We start from the raw sequence: 6,020 nt of genomic DNA, 5'->3' as shown, positions 1-6,020 counted from the left end.
TAGATTTGGTTTGCCTCGAGGATGGTGAAGAAACCCTAACCGCCAAGAATTTGAACAAGCTTTTGGTAGGAAAACCAATCTATAAGTATGAAGGCAAAAAGACATTGAGGTGCTGCTACTAAAGATAAGAAAGACATTGTGCTATTGCGAAGTGACTAAGTGTTATTTCTGTATGTGACAGAAAATCAGCCAAGTGCTCAGAGAGTATTTGATACCAGAGGAAAGAGAGTTGTACAGAAGGCAGATAGTCCGGTAGAGTTGAGCACTGATAAAGTGCAAAGTAGTCAAGAGGAGATCCTGTAGAGAAAGAGATTTGAAGAGGTGTACCAGTAGGGCTTACTAGCAGAGAAGCAAGAGGTGTGAGCAGCAAGAGAAGTGAGTCGGTGTTGCAGAGAAGGTATCTCACCGGCAGGGTAAGGTATTTGGAATGGTTGCAAGATTCACTTGTAATAGAGTAACCACTTTTGTATTTGATGTTTTCATTGTGAACACTAAGTTGTAGCTTAGTGTAGGGGTTGTAGCTCCTTTAGGTTGTAGCCCATAAACAAGGTAGGGGTTGTAGCTTCTTTGGGTTGGAGTCCATAAAGTCAGGGGTCGGTGCTCCTTGGGTTGGTGCCCTAAACTATGTAACAGTGTTTTCATTATGAGGCTAGATTGGAGCAGTAGCCTCCAACATCATTGCTCACTGAGGTTTTTCCCATCTTGGGTTTTCCTTGTACATGCTTGTGTTATGAGATGTCTCCTTCTGTGTGATTGAATTTGTGTTGGTTTCTCCACTAACTGGTAAGTCTGCATTGAGTTAGTTTCAAACCGGTATGCTCACATAGGATAGCTAAAGGGAAAAGGTTTGAAATCCACTGATTCACCCCCTCTCCCTCTTAGTGGTGCATTGTGTCTAGCAGAATTCCCTCCCATTCTTTCTTAGTTCCCTTAGTTGTAGTCATTTTTCAGTAGCTTCCTTTATAATTGCTGGAGTAGAGTTGAGGATTTCAAAGCTATTGTGGATCTGAGGTATGGTGAAGTGGCTAGATAGAAAGAGCCTTGTGAATGGCCTCTTGGAGGTCCTTTGGAGGCTAGGGAAGATCTTGGTAGGAAGAATGTGTAATTTCTGAAGGGAATTGAATATTGTTTCTTGGGGGCTACATTCGATGGGTAATTTTTTGGTGGCTTTAGGATACTTGAAGCTAGTTAGGATGACTCTGGGAAAAGAGCTCGTTCGTTTGTGGAAACAAGGGTGGAACAGGTTTTCTTGGCCCAAGTATAACTTTTTCTTGTGGTGAGTTGTTCAAAATAAATGTCTCACTTGGGAGAATATTAATAGGAGAGGGTTCCAAGGGCCTTTTATTTGTGTTCTATGTAATAATAATGAAGAGAGTACTTCTCATCTTCTTTTAATTATTCTTTCACCATGGACATTTGGCATTTTGGTGGGAACTCTAGAAGTATGCTTTTGTTCATGCTAATTCTTTGGTTGAGTTCTAGAATAGTCTTGGTAGGCCTCCTACTAAGACCTCCTTTTTCCATGTAGCTTGGAATATTGGTCCTTGTTTTATTATTTGGCCAGTGTGATTGGAACAAAATTGTAGGATTTTTTAAGATAAGAGGATGGTGGTGCAACAAGTCTGGTTGTGGGTTATTAACATGATTCAAGAAACTTTGTTGGCTAAGTGTGATCTTTCTATGGTTGTGGATCCTTGTGATTTTAATATACTTCAGAGTTTAAATATCCTTGTCGATGGTATTGGAGATCCCATTTAAATATGAGGAGTTGACAAGTTAAAAATCAACAGGTTGGAAAGAAGGCTCAATGGGATGTAAAGTGGTCTCCTCCGCCCCAGGGTTTCCTTAAGAATAATACGGATGGCTCATCTAGGGATAACCTTGGGTATGCAGGGATTGGAGGTAGTTGTAGGGATAGTTTGGGGTAGGTGGTTTTTGTTTTCTTTGAGTATAAGGGACAACAAATAGATAACTATATGGAGGCTCTTTTGGTGCTCACGGTTATCGAAAGAAATATTTGTATAAATTTTTATTTTTATTTGCAACTAAGTTCTTACCCATATTTTTGAGAAATAAAAAATTATCAAAATTTATATATTTATATAGAAAAATCACTGTATTTACAATATTGTAAATAATAGCAATAAATAAATAAAAAATATTATTCCTAAAGAAACCTAAAAAGCCTAAAAAACCTATTAATCCTAAAAATTTGCTCCTATCTTTCAAAGATAGAGGTTATTTTCAAATAGCAACTTTCTTATTTATTTTATTTATTATTTTAATTTTATATTTATTATTTTTATTTTTTATTTTATTGTTATGAGACTTGCTGTACATTTGCTGTACACTGATCTCTATCTTGATTTTTAAATAAAAACAATAAATAATTCCATTACTCATTACTTAAAGATTACTTTTTCTACTTTGATTTTATATTTACAGTATTTTACTTATATTTTTTAAACAAAATAATCAAATATATTTTAAGGGGTAAACTAAAGTAGCAGATCATCCTTCCTTGCAATCATTTAGTACTGTCAAATTTTAGATATCTATCGAGAAAATTTTCTAAACAAAATAATCCAAAACCTTTGGAATGCATGCAGACGAATCTCGAGAAAATTTTCTTTGCACTTTGAAAACTTACTTGCAATCATTTATGTTTTAATCATTTAGTACTGTCAAATTTTAGATCATTTTGCATTTATATTTTAAGTACAGACGAAAAATTGTTCTGCAGAATAAGTTTTGGTTTGATGAGAATTCTGTTTACAGGATTGCAGCGGGCTTAGCGTTTAAGAATCAGTTATTAGTTGACGAACTAGAGATAAAATTTGATTCCTTCGAACAGAATACTCATTACAGTTTTGAATTGTCACGAACACATTCAAATTTGCTGAGATTGGCAGCGAAAAGTAAGTCGTTCAAAAAGAGTTTTGTCGTTAATCGAAAAAGTGAGTCTGATTTTGTTAATTGTAAAATATACACATTAAAAAAATGGGAGGCCAAATCTCAAAATTTTTTATCATTGTTTATTCGCCCACCAAAAAAGCACAGCATAAGCTTATGGTGGAGTAAGGCTCCAACTTTGGGCCATCCTCACAATAGGCTAAGCTTACATTTACTACATTCTCAGAGTCTATTGATCATATTATTGATAGAGAGTAATTAATATGTCTAAGAGTGAGTAGAATGGGCCAAGTAAGCCAGAGAGCCAAGTAATGGAGCATTGATATAGGTTGTAGGTTCAGAGTGTTGATAATCATGTCTGTCATCTGGAAAGTGATCATTGGCATCTGGGCCACCCACAACTGCTCCAACCAAAAGATTTGGATTAGAGGCATTGCTATTCAAGAATTGGAAGCCCGGAATGCACCCAATGGCCTGTGGCTGTTGGGCAACTGAAGGCAGAGATGAGCCTCTGTGGTGAATTCGTTGTGGGTACTTGGAACCATACCCAACCATGTATGACATCTCCAGAGGATTGGAACCCAGTATATAGTCCACCTGCCACAACATAAAATTCCTCAGAATAATACCTGGGTTGTAAGCTAAAAAGCATGGGCACTGACACTTACTAAAATGTTTAGAAAACAGGGTTAAAAAGAGTTCAAAAAATGACTTTTTAACTGTTATTTCAATCATGATTATAGTTTTGATACTTCGTTATTCTTTTCAGTAACTGTTCTACATACCTGGCGCCTTTTTATTGCTCTAATCCTGCGAGGAGTCACTGTCACGCCCCCACAAGACACTAGTTGTTTGGAGGAGCTGAGGTATTTTGCATAGGTCAAAAGTACGAAGGATGCAGATGTTACATAATGCAGATTAACTTCAGGTAATAAGTAGAGTAGTCCTCCTGTTCAAACATGCACACTAGTGTTAGGTTTATAAGTTCCAATCACAAGAGTAGCGTGCATTCAAATAAAGTAATTTTTCACCTACCTGGTGTGTATTTAGATCTAGGCAGGATAGCACAGACATATTTGTCAGCAAGACTTTTGAAGTCTTGAAGAGACTGCACTTTATCTACCAGGAATTCCTGCACAGTACAAAGCATACCTACTTGCAGTCAATCCAAAGCATTTTGTAGTAAAACATCCACTCGAAAAGCTTCATCTTCAATAGTGTAAGACAAAAAAGTGAATCAATAAGAAGATAAAGAAAAATTAAAAAAAGTCAAGTTTATCAGTAACCACAATGAAAAAACTGAAATTTATCAGTACCCATACTTCAAGTTATTATACATTTGATAAAAGCACTCGGGCACCAACATTTTTATTGAACCACCCAAATATATTGTCTGATTCATCAGCTCCTAAACTCTGGCCGTTTGCTTGAATGTAGTTCAAATATTGGGCATTTTTAGTTGCCTTATGCAACCATGCAGCTCCCCATAGCAGTTCATCCTAAGACAATGCCCCACAAAATCAATTCAACCCTGACATTTTACTGTATTATAATCTGAAAGCAATGCATACCACATTTAGTTTCTTTACCTGATACCCAGAATAAGAGCAATAGAATGGACAGACTGCAGACTTAAGTGCGTTGATGTAAGATCATCTGTGCTTATCAGCGAAATCAAATACCTAAAAGAGAGTTTTATGAGTTACTGAACAAGAAACAGCATTTCTTAAATCTTTCAAGCTGCTGCAAAAAAGTTACCATCATGGAAGCATGAATGAGTCTCTTGGAGTAGGAGGGGTCTGTTTTACGAAACACTAGGGATGCAGCTGCAAGTGCTGCAGCTGTTTCGGCAGCCACATCTGAGCCAGGGTTTTGGCTATCAATTTTATAAGCAGTTCTGGCAGTGTCCATATCCTCTGGCCTCTCCCAGCATTTGTGGTCATTGTTAGGATCCCCAACCTAGATAATTTCAGTCAAGCCTCAATAATGTATAAACCTTAGAGATAGAAATACATCATCATGACTGAAGCATTCACATGTTGCACCTGAACATATATGGTGCCTGGGTGAGAAGTAGCCTTGAGAAGATAATCTGTGGCCCAGCGTATGGCAGTCTTTGCATTGGAGAGATCACTGCCCATGAATCCACCAAACTCCAAAACACCCCAAGGCAGCATTGTGGTTGTGAAGGCCATTGGAAACCCAAACTTGACATTATCGCCCGCATCATGGTAACCTCCTGTCAGGTCCACCTGCATTGCAAGGCCAGGGATTAGCAGTCATCACATTTACAGAACAAGGAAAACATAAACTGAAAAACAAGAAAGCAAAAACAGGACATCATACATGGGCAGAAACACCATCAGAAAGACCAGAGTCTCTTCTCCACTCAATGCGTTGATTTGTAGGGAGCTTCCCAGAGCGCTGGCCTTCAAAGAAAAGGATGGCCTTTGACAAGGCTTCTCTATAGTTATGGTAGTGGTGATTGCTCACTCTTACAGAAGTGTAGTTGGCTTTCACCAACATGACAACACACAACAACAGCGACAGACTGAAAAAACTCCTCATTTTAACTTCAGCAAATACCCAACTGAATCAAATTGGACGCTCGAATTGTGGCTTGAGAGTCCTGGGCAATGGGGATTTATAGGGCAGAAGAGGCCTAATGGGGACGTAGTAGCAATGATAGAAATTAAATTTTGGAGGTCAAGAATCTCCCTCGTAAATCACAGCAAGCCATGTACCCAAGTCGATATGAAGGGAGGGAGCCGAGAAAGGTGAGATTTTCGGAACGATCAATCTCAAGAGGCAGCACATGTCCCAATGCCCAATCATTAATCTTGCCGGTTTCCAAAGTCACCGGTTTCTCTGATTGTCATTAACAGGCGTGTTTCTCTGATTGTCATTAACAGGCGTGTTTCTCTGATTTTTTGTATATTGGACTTATTGTGACTTAAAATTCGTTAGAAAATTTTATTTTTTATTTTAATTAAAGTTGTATATTGTTTTTCTGTATTTAATGATTTTAACATTTAGTGTAAGACGTACCAGAGGATAGTCTTGTTATTTGATGTTGTGATGTTGTGGACTATCTCTTTAGTCTTGTG

The 6,020-nt window shown here is 37.7% G+C and overlaps 1 pseudogene; it reads right to left on the bottom strand.

The window, feature by feature from the left end:
- Positions 1-3,180: 3,180 nt before the first annotated feature.
- On the bottom strand, positions 3,181-5,418 carry LOC131076894 (endoglucanase 1-like; annotated as a pseudogene).
- Positions 5,419-6,020: the final 602 nt, after the last annotated feature.

This window comes from Cryptomeria japonica, chromosome 10 (genome assembly GCF_030272615.1).
Source record: "Cryptomeria japonica chromosome 10, Sugi_1.0, whole genome shotgun sequence".
Classification (NCBI taxonomy): domain Eukaryota; kingdom Viridiplantae; phylum Streptophyta; class Pinopsida; order Cupressales; family Cupressaceae; genus Cryptomeria; species Cryptomeria japonica.
Note: the sequence above shows the minus strand (reverse complement) of the source record. Positions and strands in the feature narration are given on the sequence as shown.